Source organism: Musa acuminata, chromosome BXJ3-1 (genome assembly GCF_036884655.1).
Source record: "Musa acuminata AAA Group cultivar baxijiao chromosome BXJ3-1, Cavendish_Baxijiao_AAA, whole genome shotgun sequence".
NCBI lineage: Eukaryota > Viridiplantae > Streptophyta > Magnoliopsida > Zingiberales > Musaceae > Musa > Musa acuminata.
The window spans coordinates 18,330,313-18,347,404 of NC_088349.1; the positions used below are offsets into that span (position 1 = coordinate 18,330,313).

Genomic DNA, 17,092 nt, shown 5'->3' on the forward strand with positions numbered 1-17,092 from the left:
GCGTACAGCGCGCGAGAGAGAGCGGCGGTCCAAAACCAGAGCTCCGAGAAATAAAGTAGTCATCCACATCTCCGGCCGCAGGAAGCACGAAAACACAAGCTTCCGCCTCCTTCTCTCTCTCTCTCTCTGTCGTCAATCCGGTGGGCGCCTCCGTAATCCTCCAACCACCGTCTTCGTGCCATCCCCGGGATTTTATAGCGTTGCAATGAAGCAAACACTTCCCCACATTTGGTCCGAGCAGCGTCTTCGCAATGGCCTACGGCTCTCCCCTCGCCTTCTTTTTCTCCTCCTTCGCCCTGCTAGTCGCCTCCATCCCCGGCCTCGTCCCCGTCGGGGTAGCCGAACCCAGCTTCTACGATCCCAACCGAGTCACCCAGCCCTCTTGGCGTCCCAGGTGCAGCTATTTTTTCTACGATACATAGTCACAGATTTTTTCTTGCCTTTCCTGGAGCTCAAGTGGAGCTGGGTTCGCGCAGGATCTTCCTGTACAAGGGATTTCTTTCCGACGAGGAATGTGATCACATCATTAAGCTGGTAGGGAGATCTTCCTGTCGAGGTTCCTGTGTGTCTGCTTCCTTTGTTGGTGTTGAGTGCAAGCAGGCGAGGAACAAGACGACGAGATCGATTGTGGCGAACAACGAGTCCGGGAAGAGCCTGACGAGCAACGTGCGGACGAGCTCCAGCATGTTCCTACGGAAGCATCGGGTACCCTTCAGTTTCTCTCTCTTGTTCATCGACTCCGTATCGTCGTGAGTTAAAGCTTGGCTTCTTGGTGGTTCTAATTGTCAAAACAACTAAACATCTTGATAGTGATCCTTTACGCCATGGCAGAGGGAGTCAGCACAGCTTGGTTCAGCCTCGGGTGTGCAGGATCATCCACGTCAACGCTCGAGTGGTGGGGATCGTCGTTCGATGAGGTCGCGCTCGGGCTTTGGCTTCAAGGTCTGAAAACTCCCCTTGGTCGATCGTCTCCTTTCTATCACCAGTCCCTGCACGTAGGTCGGTGTCGGGAAGGGGACTCTCGACTTCGACCCCTCCAAAGGTTTTGTTAGAACTAGGTCCCAAAAAGAACCTCCTCTAGTTGGCCCCGTAATGGGTTTTTATCACCCCATCGGGGGACTAGTCGTACTTATCATATTTATGACTGCCGACCTACCTGGAGGCGAACTTACTCTTGGGGTGAATGTTGGATGTCTTCGGCATTACGACATTGAGTGGCGGCGTCGTATTTGGTGCCATCCCAACCTTTATGGGACAGCATTGTACTTGGTTGGCGTTGCCCTGATCTTGGTGGGATGGTGCGGTACTTGGTCGGTATTGTTAGATATTTGTGTGTTGGCGCTGTACTGGATCAGTGCCATCCCGAATTTTGTAGAACGACGCTGTACTCGGTCGGTGCCATCCCAACTTTTGCGGAACAACATTGTACTCAGTCGACACTGTCCCGTCTTTTGCGGAACAATGCTGTACTCGATCGGCACCGTCCCAACTCTTGCTGAACAACGTTGTACTTGATCGGTTCCATCCTGACTTTTGCGGAACGGAGTTGGGGGGTGTGGTTCGTATGTTGATCTTGATGCTGAGGTGGCTGTGAATAGTGATAGGAGGGTAGGTTACCAAAATGTGCCCTATCATTCTCTCCCCCACTTAAGAGAGCGGCTTGTGCCGGGTCGCTCCTTGAGGGGCCTGGTGCATGGCGCGATGCGATCTTGTAAGTAGGGTCTGCCCGTGTAGTGACTAGTGGTAGGACCGATGGTTTGCTGGGAATCTCTGGGAGTAGAGATTGGCCATAGACGAGGTTCGTTGGAAAAGACTATCGGGATTTTGACTCGGCGAGTGACGCGGCTCGACGTAGGGCGTGGTGGTTCGGTCGGAGTCATCGTGCATCTTGGTTAGGATACTGAAGGATCAGTGCAGTTGTGTATCATGGCTCGGGTTATAGAAGGCCAGCATAGCCATGAAGCACGAGCTGGGCGCTGTAGGCTGGTGCGACCAAGTGGCATGACTCAGGCCCTGAAGTCCGACATGGTCGATTAGCATGGCTCGAGCGCAATAGGACTGATACGACTGAGTAGCATGGTCTGAGTGGTGTGACTCGGGAATTGTATGATTGGTGTGATCGAGCAAGACGATTCGGGCATTGTATGACTGATGTGGCCGAATGGCATGACTTGGGAACTATATGACTGATATGACTGAGCCGCACTATTCGAACACTATATGACTGATGTGACCGAGTGGCGTGACTCGGGGACTATTTGACTGATGTGATCGAGTAGCACAGTTCGGACACCGTATGACTGATGTGGTCGAGTTGCGTGACTCGGGGATGGTATGACTGATGTGATCGATGTTGAATCTCGGATTTTGATGATGAAGTCAATTGTCATTTGTTGTCTAATGTATGTGTTGAGATAAGTGTGCAGGATTAACTACGATGAAAGTAAGACATGCAGCAGGAGTTGCGCCGGAGTCATGACAATGATCACGTTGGGAGTTCGAGAGCTCGACGGAAGTTCGGACAGTCGTCGGAGGTTCTGCGGGAACAAATCCGAGAAGTCCAGAAGCTTGCCAAAGGAGCTCGTCGGAACTTGCCAAGTGGATCGTTGCAGTCCAGGAGTTTGCCGGAAGTCCACAGGAGCATCACCGAGGGTTCATCGGATGATCGACGGAAGTTCGCCGGAAACTCGCCGGAAGAAGCGAGTGACGTACCGAAGCAAGTTGCAGAATATGTCTTAGGAAATAATCATAGTTAGCACTTTGATTAAGTTAGAAATGGGAGGTGATCCCATTAGCTTAATCCTGAGGCAATTGGGCCCCTGAAGAACTCAAATTGGGTCGAATGGTTCAACCCATTCGGACCCAGGTTGTTGTGGGAGGTGCAACCGCCCAGGCAGGGAGGTAGCACCGCCCAGGCTATGTCTCCCAGCGAGACTTGGCGGTGCAACCGCCCCAGCCAAGAGGTGCAACCGCCCAGGGCTCAGTCTCCGAGCGAGACTGGGCGGTGCAACCTCCTCTGTCAGTAGGTAGCACCGCCAGAGCTCAAGTTTCGAGCTCTGCCAGGCGGTGCAACCTCTCCAGTCAGGCAGTGCAACCGCCTGAGCTCGGTCTTTGAGCTCTGGCAGAGAGGTGCAACCGCCCCTGACAGAGGTAGCACCACCCAGAGGCTCAGTCTTCGAGCTCTGCCAGGCGGTGAAACCTCTCCAGTCAGGAGGTGCAACCGCCTGATCCCGGAATTCCGAGATTTGATCGTTTTGAGCTCCAAATTTGAACTGGGTTGGGGCCTATAAATACCCCACCCATTCAGCACTGAAAAGATACAGACCTACACCGAATTCTTGATCTTTTATGTGATTCTAAGAGCTCAAATTTGTGTTAAGTCCAAAAGTTCTCCTTTTTCTGTTCTTCAAGTCTTGAGTTGTAAAGAGAGGAGAGAAAGGTTCTGTAAGGGTTGTCTCCTGAGCCCGTCAAAAGGAGTGAAACTGTAAAAGGACAGTTGGCCTTCGCCTATTGAAGGAAGGCCTCTAGTTGACGTCGGTAACCTCGTCGGTGGAGGAAGCCAAAAGTGGAGTAGGTCAAGACTGACCGAACCACTCTAAATCTCTGGTTTGCGTTTATTTTGAGCACTTTATCATTACTGCAAACCTCCTACATAGCTACTGCTCTCTGCGCTTTTACGAACAAGTTTCTAAGTTCTGATCTTTCCGAATCTACATTCAGACGTAAATCGGTGTTTTCGTACGATCTTTACATTGCAGTTTACATTTACGTTTTGATTCTATTTATAACTGCAAACTGTCTTCTGCGCTTTTACGAACGAGTTTCTTTGCAGTTTATGTTTACGTTTTGATTCCATTTATAACTGCAAACTGTGCTTAGACGCAATCTGCGCTTAGACGCAAACTGCGCTTAGACGTAAACTGCGCTTAGACGCAATCTGAGCTTAGACGCAAACTGCGCTTAGATGCAAACTGCGCTTAGACGCAATCTGCATTTAGACGCAAACTGTATTTAGACGCAAACTGCGTAAACTGCGCTTAGACGCAAACTGTGTTTAGACGTAAACTGCACTTAATCATAAGTAATCTTAGAATCGGCTTTTGCATCAAAATAGTTTTTATCGAACGAACGCAGCTTTCGTTTTTAATTGCTGAAAGATTTCCGCTGCACTAATTCACCCCCCCCCCCCTCTTAGTGTTCTCGATCCTAACAATTGGTATCAGAGCCCGGTTAACTCTCAAACGGATTAAAACCCAAGAGAGATGGCTTATGCCGGAAACCAAGAGGGCCATTCCATTACACGTCCACCCATGTTTAATGGGACGGACTACACCTATTGGAAGACCCGAATGAGGATCTTTCTTATTTCTATGGACGCTGAACTCTGGAATCTTGTCGAGAATGGTTTTTCAAAGTCTTCTCTTCCAATGATCGATTGGAACGACTCGGAGAAGAAGGCTTTCACTCTTAATGCAAAGGCTATGAATGCCTTATTTTGCGCACTTGATAAAAACGAGTTTAATCGTGTTTCGATTTGTGAAACTGCATTTGATATTTGGCACACACTCGAAGTGACTCATGAAGGCACAAGTAGAGTGAAAGAGTCAAAAATCAATCTTTTGTTACACTCTTTCGAACTTTTTCGGATGAAACCGAGTGAGACTATTGGCGACATGTTTACCCGTTTCACGGATGTTGTCAACGGTCTAAAAGGACTCGGAAAAAGTTTTTCGGATTTTGATCTCGTAAATAAAATTCTAAGATCCCTTCCTAAGAGTTGGGATCCTAAAGTCATTGCTATTCAAGAGGCAAAAGATCTAAACAACTTCCCTCTTGAAGAACTAATTTGGGTCATTAATGACCTACGAGATGACTTGCAAAGCTCATGAAGAGCAAGAAGACATCCTTCCAAAGAACAGGAAGGATATGGCACTTAGAACTTTGGAAGATCACTTGAAAGAAAACTCAAGTGATAAGGACTATGATGATGACTTGGCACTTCTAACAAGAAAATTTTAAAAATTCATTAAAAGAAACAAGTTTAAGAATGACACTAAAAGTAAACTTGAACCCAAGAAAGACCAAGTTATTTGCTATGAGTGCAAAAAGCCGGGACACTACAAGAGTGATTGTCCCCAAGCCAAAAAGAGAACAACAAAAAAGAAGGCGCTCAAAGCAACATGGGATGATTCGAGCGCGTCTGAAGAAGAGGAGTCCAACACCGAGCAAGTTGCTCATTACGCCTTAATGGCCATCGGAGAGGAGGTAACGAATTTATTAGATGCTGATTTATCTTTTGATGAATTACTAAATGCCTTCCATGACTTCTTTGATGAATGCAAGATTATTAATAGAAAATACAAATTGCTGAAAAAGGAGCATGATAGTCTTACTTGTGATTTTGATAAGTTAAAAATTAAATATCATGATAGTTTAAATTCATGTATCAAATGTCATGATCTAGAAACTCTCCAAAAAGAAAACCTGCTACTTAAGGACCCCTTGAAGAAATTCGAGGTTAGTAGCAAGTCATTGAACATGATCCTTGCAAACAAGGGTCACGTTCCAAAAACAAGTGGAATTGGGTTTGTGAGAAGTCCTCACCTAAATCCAACCACCTTTATAAAAGGCCCCATCTTACATGTTCAACACCAAGCAAAATGTAACTTTTGTTGCAAAATTGGACACAAGACACATTATTGTCCATTCAAGAAAATTAGTCCAAACAAATTGATTTGGGTTCCTAAAGGAACCATGATAAACTCTATGCAACATGATAAACAATGTAGATCTATCTTTGAGGCACCCAAAAGCAAATGGGTACCTAAAAATCATCCTTTCTTGTAGAAACCCACACCATCGCAAGCCAGGAGCAAGAGATGGTACCTCGATAGTGGATGCTCAAGGCATATGACCGGAGATTCATCTCAACTCTCTAAGCTCACTAGCAAAGACGAAGGCTATGTCACCTTCGGAAACAACAACAAGGGTAAAATCACAAATGCGACCTAGATACAATCCTGTTTAACTTTTCAAGAATTAGAAATGTATGATTCCCAAATTCACATATCCCTGGATTTTCGAACCCATCAAATTCATCCTTTCATAACCTTCTAATTTAACTCGTATCATGAAATGACTAACTCTGTCATGAACTTGCAAGACTTATCAACTTGAAGAAACTATCACAAACATGTGTACGACATTGAGAATGTGCACATTAAAAATCTACCTTGATCGTGCCAAAGTCCCTGTCTTAAAATGAAAATTCTTACGTAATTACGTAAGTAAAGTTGATTACTGGGAATGAAAACTCTCCTCAAGACAGAAAAATTCTCAGATCAGAACAAGTGTTCACCAGGCGGTGGCATCGCCCCAGCTGGAGGTAGCACCTCCAGCTGTCACATGTTGCAAGCGATTGCACCGCTCCAGCCAGAGGTGCAACCGCCCACAACTCTGCCCCTTTATATCTCAAGCTAGGGCCGGCAGTGAAACCGACCCCAACTCATTTCCTTCCCTCCTCTACTCTCCTAAGCCTCCTCCATCCCCATTTCCCCTATCTTAGCATCCCAAATACTCTTCATTTCGAAGCAAAGCATCAACATTCCTTCCCTCTCTTGAAGATCCCTCTCTTGAAGATCTCATTAAGGTACTCTCTAAGAAGCCCTTAAACTCTGTTTCTTGATTCGTTTACTTTTGCTCATCACTATTATTCTAAACAGCAGTAGTTATGGGATCTAGAAGATCCTCAAGGGACAAAGGAAAGAGGAGATTAGTAGGAGACTTTGATTCCACCCTTTTCGATTCAAAATACCATGCTGAAAAATTTTCCTCTTTTGAACTTAGGAATGTCAACAAGGGAAAATATGTAGATTTAAGTGAGCTAAGAGACTTAGAGACAATCCAGTGGTTTGCAAACTTAGATCTACTCCCTATCTTACAAATTAATGAACCCATCTATCCAAGACTAGTAAGATTGTTTTACAACAACATACTAGTAGATGAAGAAGAAAGGATGTCCACCTATCTCTTAGGACAACATATTTCAATTGCGGATAGATTCATTTGCGACATGATAGGCATTCCCATGAAAAGTAGAGGACTTTACTTTAGAGGATCATGGGATGATGAAAATGTTGGAACAACATACGTTGAAGCCCTACAAATAATTTTTGCCAATCCGAACTTAGAATTTGTTCCTAAAAGTTATGAACATTTACTGCCTCTAAACACTAAGGTACTTCATCACATCCTAACTAGCATCATTCTTCCTAAACAATATCATCATGATGAAGTAAGCCAATTAGAATTAGGAACTATGTATATGATCATGAAAGGAAATGACATCTGTCTTGGTTATCTTATCCAACAAAACATGTTGAAACTATCTAAGAAAGACATGATGCTCCCATATGGTGGTATAATAACTAGAATAATGAAAGCCTATGATATTCAAATACCATCGGAAGAAGAAGTAATGAAAGTAGATAGATTCAGCATAATTAATAAAAATCTACTTCACCGACTAAGATGTTTTTATAGAAACGACAACTGGGTTAGAATGGCAAGAAGAACTGATCCCCCTCAACCTGAACCAGAACCAGAAACACCAGTCTTTAGGGGTACCCAATCTCCTCCGATCTGTCCCTTTGAGGAAACACATCCGTTTGAGCAAACTCACACATCAGCTGTCGAAGATATTGGGATTTGGATGGACCGATTCGAACAAAGATAAGAACGGCTTGAACATCGACAAGATCAAATCCTAACTGAGCTGCAGCAAATTCATCGACAATTTGACTCTTTATTTAGGCACTTTAACCTTCCACCTCATGAATGAGCTTGTATGAATACAATCATCCGTTGTTGTTATAAACTTCTCATGGACTTTATCTTTGATATGGCATGTTGTAAACTCCTTATGTTACTCATCATGAAGGACTTTGTCTTTGATATGGTTACCTGATATGTTGTAAACTCCATATGTTACTCTTTACCTTGATCTGTAAGCATATGCAAAGTTACAAACATCTCTTGTTGTTTATCTCGGATTTTACATTGAAACTAAATGTTTTGAAAACCTTATGCCTTGATAAACATAAAGTGACATACCAATGTTGATGTGTCCGAATACTTAAACTAGTTAAAATTATTTTTCGGACGTTATTGATTACTACTACATGCCTTGGTATCACTTGATCAAATAACATGTTGGAAATTATGTGACAAATGTTTTTGAAAATCAGTAGCTTACTCATATCCGAATGCATGTAAGAAGATCATCTTATTTTCGGTTTGAATGCTAAAAATAGGATTTTCCTGTACACTCTTATAAAAACTTTTTTGAAAAATGAGTTTCCTCCTTCAAGCAACGAACTATAACATAACAAGGAGAAGATATATTCAAAGTATTATATGTGTCATGCCTTCCTTTATGTGCTTGATAACCTGCTGGAATCACATCTACCATGCTTTTTGATAATGCTACCATGCTTTTTGTTGATGACAAAGGGGGAGAAAAATATGAATTGATATGGTTGCTATTACTGATGTTATGATTAGGCCATACCTGCTATCACTGATAATGATTGCTTACTGATGTTGATATGGTTGCTATCACTGATGCTATGATTAGGCCATACCTGCTATCACTGATAATGATATGGTTGCTATTACTGATGTTGATATGGCTGCTATCACTGATGCTATAATTAGGCCATACTTGCATCACCAAGAAATATATGATTGCCATATGCCCTGTATCAAGATATCAAACAAAAATTTGCATCGTACGAACTGATATCTTACGTTGTGATGCAATGCTACACTTGCTAAAATATTCGAAATGTGTACATCATGTAATGATATCAAAATCTTGCTTCACAGCTTTACATGTCGATATCTTACAATATGATGAATTGCTACAATAACCATCATTCAAACTTGTTATATTTGAAAATGTATGTCAAGCCTTGACATCATCTTCAAAGAGATACATTATGATAGGAATCATGATGGGAATATGTCTCTTGAATTTATAAAGTTTTTAAATTCAAGAAGTATGACATATAGACAGGGGGAGTTAAGGTTAACTCCATTATCAATTGATTGTCATCATCAAAAAGGGGGAGATTGTTGAATCTCGGATTTTGATGATGAAGTCAATTGTCATTTGTTGTCTAATGTATGTGTTGAGATAAGTGTGCAGGATTAACTACGATGAAAGTAAGACATGCAGCAGGAGTTGCGCCGGAATCATGACAATGATCACGTTGGGAGTTCGAGAGCTTGACGGAAGTTCGGATAGTCGTTGGAGGTTCTGCGGGAACAAATCCGAGAAGTCCAGAAGCTTGCCAAAGGAGCTCGTCGGAACTTGCCAAGTGGATCGTCGCAGTCCAGGAGTTTGCCGGAAGTCCGCAGGAGCATCACCGAGGGTTCATCGGATGATCGACGGAAGTTCGCCGGAAACTCGCCGGAAGAAGCGAGTGACGTACCGAAGCAAGCTGCAGAATATGTCTTAGGAAATAATCGTAGTTAGCACTTTGATTAAGTTAGAAATGGGAGGTGATCCCATTAGCTTAATCCTGAGGCAATTGGGCCCCTGAAGAACTCAAATTGGGTCGAATGGTTCAGCCCATTCGGACCCAGGTTGCTGTGGGAGGTGCAACCGCCCAGGCAGGGAGGTAGCACCGCCCAAGCTATGTCTCCCAGCGAGACTGGGCGGTGCAACCGCCCCAGCCAAGAGGTGCAACCGCCCAGGGCTCAGTCTCCGAGCGAGACTGGGCGGTGCAACCTCTGTTGAATCTCGGATTTTGATGATGAAGTCAATTGTCATTTGTTGTCTAATCTATGTGTTGAGATAAGTGTGCAGGATTAACTACGATGAAAGATAGACAAGCAGCAGGAGTTGCGCCGGAGTCAAGTTCATGATCACGTTGGGAGTTCGAGAGTTCGACGGAAGTACGGACGGTCGTCGGAGGTTCTGCGGGAACAGATCCGAGAAGTCCAGAAGCTTGCCAAGCGAAGCTCGTCGGAACTCGCCAAGTGGATCGTCGCAAAGTCCAGGAGTTTGCCGGAAGTCCGCAGAAGCATCACCGAGGGTTCATCGGATGATCGACGGAAGTTCGCCGGAAACTCGCCGGAAAAAGCAATTGACGTACCGAAGCAAAGCTGCAGAAATTGTCTTAGATTTAATCGTAGTTAGCACGGTGATTAAGTTAGAAATGGGAGGTGATCCCATTAGCTTAATCCTGGGGCAATTGGGCCCCTGAAGAACTCAAGTTGGGTCGAATGGTTCAACCCATTCGAACCCAAGAAGCTGTGGGAGGTGCAACCGCCCAGGCAGGGAGGTGCCACCGCCCAGGCTAAGTCTCCCAGCGAGACTGGGAGGTGCAACCGCTCCAGCCAGGCGGTGCAACCGCCCAGGGCTCAGTCTCCAAGCGAGACTGGGCGGTGCAACCTCCTCTGTCAAGCGGTAGCACCGCCTGAGCTCAAGTTTCGAGCTCTGCCTGGTGATGCAATCACCGAGCTCAGTCTTCGAGCTCTGGAAGAGAAGTACGACCTCTCTGGCCAGGAGATGCACAGCCTAAGCTCAGTCTTCGAGCTCTGGCAGAGAGGTGCAACCACCTCTGGCAGAAAGGGGCGATCACCTCTGGCAGAGAAGAGAAACTTCTCTGGTCAGGAGATGCACCGCCTGAGCTCGGTCTTCGAGCTCTGGCAGGAAGGTGCAACCACCCCTGACAGAGAAGGTGCAACCGTCTGAGCTCAGTCTTCGAGCTCTGCCAGGCGGTGCCACCTCTCCAGTCGAGAGGTGCAACCGCCTGAGCTCAGACTTCGAGCTCTGCCAGGCGGTGCCACCTCTCCAGTCAAGAGGTGCAACCGCCTGATCCCGGAATTTCGGGATTTGATCGTTTTGAGCTCGAAATTTGAATTGGGTTGGGGCCTATAAATACCCCACCCATTCAGCACTGAAAAGAGATAGACCTACACCGAAATCTTGATCTTTTCTGTGATTCTAAGAGCTCAAAAGTGTTGTAAAGCCTTTAAGTCTCCTCCTTCTGTTCTTCAAGTTTTCAGTTGTAAAGTGAGGAGAGAAAGGTCTGTAAAGGTTGTCTCCTGAGCCTGTTAAAAGGAGAGAAACTGTAAAAGGGCAGTTTGGCCTTCGCCCATTGAAGGAAGGCCCCTAGTTGACGTCGGCAACCTCGTCGGTGGAGGAAGCCAAAAGTGGAGTAGGTCAAGGCTGACCGAACCACTCTAAATCTCTGGTTTGCGTTTATTTTTGAGCACTTTATCATTACTGCAAACCTCCTCCATTACTACTGCACTCTGCGCTTTCACGAACAAGTTCTAAGTGCTGTTCTTCCGAATCTGCATTCAGACGTAAATTCGTATTTTCGTACATTACAGTTTACGTTTACGTTTGATTCTGCAGAACTGTCTTCCGTGCTTTTACGAAAGAGTTTCCTTGCAGTTTACACTTACATTTTGATCCTATTGATAACTGCAAACTGTCCTCTACAATTTTATGAACGAGTTTCAACATTTAGACGTAAAACTGCATTTAGACGTAAATCGGCTTTCCTCTCACAATCATCAGTTCTCAGTTCACGTTTACGTCTTGATTTCAACTGCATACTGCCTTCTGCGAGTATACAAACGAGTTTCAAAGTTTAGACGTAAATCTGCGTCTAGACGTAAAACAGCGTTTAGACGTAAATCTGAGTTTAGACGTAAATTTGCGTTTAGACGTAAAACTGCGTTTAGACGTAAATCTGCGTTTAGACGTAAAACTGCGTTTAGACGTAAATCTGAGTTTAGACGTAAACTGCGCTTAGACGTAAAACTGCGCTTAGACGCAAACTGTGTTTAGACGCAAACTGCGCTTAGACGTAAACTGTGTTTAGACGCAAACTGCGCTTAGACGCAATCTGCGCTTAGACGCAAACTGCACTTAGATACAAACTGAGAATTAGCTTTTGCATCATAATAGTTTTTTTATTGAACGAACGCAGCTTTTGGTTTTTAATCGCTGTAAGATTTCCGCTGCACTAATTCACCCCCCCCCCTCTTAGTGCTCTCGATCCTAACAATTGGTATCAGAGCCCGGTTAACTCTCAAAAGGATTAAAACCCAAGAGAGATGGCTTACGCCGGAAACCAAGAGGGCCATTCTATTACACGTCCACCCATGTTTAATGGGACGGACTACACCTACTGGAAAACCCGAATGAGGATCTTTCTTATTTCTATGGATTTTGAATTATGGAATCTTGTCGAGAATGGTTTTTCAAAGTCTTCTCTTCCAATGATCGATTGGAATGATTTGGAGAAGAAGGCTTTCGCTCTAAATGCAAAGGCTATGAATGCCTTATTTTGTGCACTCGATAAAAACGAGTTTAACCGTGTTTCAACTTGTGAAACTGCATTTGATATTTGGCACACACTCGAAGTGACCCATGAGGGCACAAGTAGAGTAAAAGAGTCATAAATCAATTTGCTGTTACACTCTTTCGAACTCTTTCGGATGAAACCGAGTGAAACCATTGGCGACATGTTTACCCGTTTCACGGATGTCGTCAACGGTCTAAAAGGACTCGGAAAGAGCTTTTCGGATTTTGAGCTTGTTAATAAGATACTAAGATCCCTTCCTAAGAGTTGGGATCCTAAAGTCACCGCTATTCAAGAGGCAAAAGATCTGCGAAATTTCCCTCTTGAAGAACTAATCGGGTCACTAATGACCTATAAAATGACTTGTAAAGCTCATGAAGAGCAAGAAGACATCCTTCCAAAGAATAGGAAGGATATGGCACTCAAAACGTCAGAATGCCACTTGAGAGAAAACTCAAGTGATGAGGACTGTGATGATGACTTGGCACTTCTAACAAGAAAGTTTAAAAAGTTCTTTAAAAGAAACAAGTTTAAGAATGATGCAAAAAATAAACTTGAACCCAAAAAGGACCAAGTGATCTGCTATGAATGCAAAAAGCCGGGACACTACAAAAGTGATTGTCCCCAAGTCAAGAAAAGAACAACAAAGAAGAAGGCGCTCCAAGCAACATGGGATGATTCGAGCGCATCTGAGGAAGAGGAGTCCAACACCGAGCAAGTTGCTCATTACGCCTTAATGGCCATCGAAGACGAGGTAACAAATTCAATAGATGCTGATTTATCTTTCGATGAATTATTAAATGCTTTCAATGACTTATTTGACGAATGCAAGAGTATAAGTAGAAAATATAAATTGCTGAAAAAGATGCATGATAGTCTTACTTGTGAGTTTGATAAGTTAAAAGTCGAACATCATGATAGTTTAAATTCATGTATCAAATGTCATGATTTAGAAACTATGCAAAAAGAAAACCTGCTACTCAAGGACACCTTGAAGAAATTCGAGGTTGGTAGCAAGTCATTAAACATGATCCTTGCAAACAAGGGTCACATTCCAAAAAGGAGCGGGATTGGATTTGTGAGAAATCCTCACCAAAATCCAACCACCTTCATAAAAGGCTCCATCTTACATGTTCAACACCAAACCAAGTGCAACTTTTGTTGCAAATCTGGACACAAGACACATTGTTGTCCATTCAAGAAAATAAGTCCAAACAAATTAATTTGGGTTCCTAAAGGAACCATGATAAACTCTATGCAATATGATAGAAAATGTAGATCTATTTATGAGGCACCCAAAAGCAAATGGGTTCCTAAAGATCATCCCTTCCTATAAAAACATTAAAAGTCTAGGCCGGAGCAAGAAATGATATTCTGCTCCTTAACTCTCAATGGTCATAAACCAAGAATCAAAAAGGAACTCGCAACGCTTAAGTAACAAGTGGAAGTTGTGAAATCACAAATTCGATACAACCTTATTAGAAACGTATGATATCCAAATTCACATACCCCCCTGATCTTCAAAACCCGTTCATCTACGAATTAATTCTTGTAGAAACTAAATATGTCATGATCTTAAAAGGGATACCAAACAAACATATGTATGCACGTTAAAAGATCTATCTTGATCGTACAAGAGCTTCTTCCTTAAATAAAAAACTCATACGAAATCATGTAACAAACATTAATTGCTCTGAAACTCTCCTCAAGGCAAAAGCTCCCTAATCAAATCATATTAGGTGCTCACTGGCTGCAGGCGGTGGCACCTCTCCAGCTGGCGGTGGCACCTCCAGCTATCACGGGTTGCCAGAGGTTGCATCGCTCCAGCCAGAGGTGCAACCGCCAGCAGCTCAGCCCTTTAAACCCACACTAGGGCTGGCTGTGAAACCGACCCCAGCTCACTTCCCTTCCCTTCTCTACTCCCCCAAACCTCCTCCATCTCCACTTCACCCCGTTGAGCTTCCCAAATACCTCCCATTTCGGAGCAAAACATCAAGAATCCTTCTCTCTTTTGAAGAATCAACCAAGGTATTCTCTAAGAACCTCTTAAATTCTGTTTTGCTCTCCATTCACTCTTGCTCATCTTTATCCCTCTAAACTGTTGTAGTTATGGGATCTAGAAGATCCTCAAGGGACAAGGGAAAGAGGAGATTAGTAGAAGAGTTTGATTTCACCCTCTTTGATTCGAAAAACCATGCTGAAAAATTTCCCTCTTTCGAACTTAGAAGCATCCATAAGGGAAAATACGTAGACATACATGAACTTAGAAACTTAGAAACTATCCAATGGTTTGCAAACCTAGATCTACTTCCAATCTTGCAGATTAATGAACCCATCTATCCTAGACTAGTTCGATTGTTTTACAATAACATAAAAATAGATGAGGAAGAAAGGATGTCCACCTATCTTTTAGGACAACACATCTCAATCACTAATAGATTCATTTGTGATATGATAGGCATTCCCATGAAAAGCATAGGACTTTACTTTAGAGGATCATGGGTTGATGAAACTATTGGAACATCCTATGCTGAAGCCTTAGGAACAATCTTGGACAATCCCGACATAACATTAGTTCCTAAAAGTTGTGAACATCTACTACCTATGAACACTAAATTACTTCATCATATCATGACTAGTATAATCCTTCCTAAACAATACCATCATGATGAAGTGAGTCAATTAGAATTAGGAACTATGTACTTAATCATGAAGGGACATGACATCTGTCTTGGCTATCTTATCCAACAAAGCATGTTAGAATTATCTAAGAAAGATATGATGCTCCCATATGGTGGTATAATCACTAGAATAATAAAAGCTTACGACATTCTAATATCACCAGAAGAAGAAGTAATGAAAGTAAATCGATACAGCATAATAAACAAAAATCTACTTCACCGACTAAGATGTTACTATAGAAACGGTAACTGGGTTAGACTCCCTAGAAGGACAGATCACCCTCAATCTGAACCAGAACCGGAAACACCAGTATTTAGGGGTACTCAATCTCCTCCAATCCTTCCCCTTGAGGAAACACATCCAGTTGAGCAAACTCATACATCCGTCGAAGAAATTGGGATTCGAATGGACCGATTCGAACAGAGACAAGAACGGATTGAACAACGACAAGATCAAATTCTATCAGAGCTACAGCAGATTCATAGTCAATTCGACTCCTTGTTTAGGCACTTTAATTTTCCACCTCATGAATGAACTTGTATGAACATTTGTTGTTGTAAACTTCTTATGTTACTTCTGACATGCTGGTTGTAAACATCTATTGTGGTAAACATTTGACATGTGCTTTGTGGTAAAGGTTATCTCGAACTTTAATCATATCGTTTTTTTTGATATGTGATAAGAATATTGTGTTCTGAAACTAAAAGTTTTGAAAACCTTGTGCATTGATTAGGAATGTTGATGTGTCCGAATAAATAAACTTGTTAAAATTATTTTTCGGACTATATTGAATGATCAGATCACATGAATGCCATTTTCTATGATTATATGTGAAAATCTGTAACAAAATCTTGTCCAAATGCATCTTAGTTGTTCGAATGCTATAAAACAGATTTATTCGTACACTTTCATGAAAAATAAGTTTTTGAATTAAATCTGATAAAGTGATTCCTGAATATGTATTTCATTCTGTAATATCTTTACGGGTAAAATGAATTATAACAAAAGGGGGAAGAAGTTTTCAAAGCAATCTATGTAAAATCCCTCTATAAGCTTTCGTCTAAATTGGTCTTCCTTGTATAACAATGCTTTTTGTTGATGACAAAGGGGGAGAAATATATGAATTGATAAACACTGTGATTAGAAATACCTTGAGTGATGCTATAAATAATGTTTGCACAATGCCATCCTTGCATCACCAAGAGATATATGAAACATGTGCTATAGTTTGCATTATGTCTTGAGTTGATATCCTATTTTGTGAAGTAAATGCAAACTTGCTAGAATGATAATATGTGTGCATCATGTAATAGTCCTTCGAGCTTTAAATGATAATGTTCAATTACATGATGAATAGTCACAAACACTATCATACAAACTTGATGATGAATGTCAAGCTTTGACATCATCCTTGAAGAGATACATCATGATAGGTATCATGATGGGAGTATTGATAAGTTTAACTGATCTAACTTATCAATACGTCACTTGAATTCTTAGGTCTTGAATTCAAGGTTGACTTATCTCAACTATGGCATATAGACAGGGGGAGTTAAGGATAACTCCATTATCAATTGATTGTCATCATCAAAAAGGGGGAGATTGTTGAATCTCGGATTTTGATGATGAAGTCAATTGTCATTTGTTGTCTAATCTATGTGTTGAGATAAGTGTGCAGGATTAACTACGATGAAAGATAGACAAGCAGCAGGAGTTGCGCCGGAGTCAAGTTCATGATCACGTTGGGAGTTCGAGAGTTCGACGGAAGTACGGACGGTCGTCAGAGGTTCTGCGGGAACAGATCCGAGAAGTCCAGAAGCTTGCCAAGCGAAGCTCGTCGGAACTCGCCAAGTGGATCGTCGCAAAGTCCAGGAGTTTGCCAGAAGTCCGCAGAAGCATCACCGAGGGTTCATCGGATGATCGACGGAAGTTCGCCGGAAACTCGCCGGAAAAAGCAATTGACGTACCGAAGCAAAGCTGCAGAAATTGTCTTAGATTTAATCGTAGTTAGCACGGTGATTAAG

At 42.8% G+C, this 17,092-nt stretch overlaps 1 pseudogene; it reads left to right on the forward strand.

Annotated features, from left to right (window-relative positions):
- The first annotated feature begins 251 nt into the window (after positions 1-251).
- Positions 252-17,092, forward strand: part of LOC103992045 (probable prolyl 4-hydroxylase 7) — a 75,966-nt pseudogene continuing 59,125 nt past the window's right edge.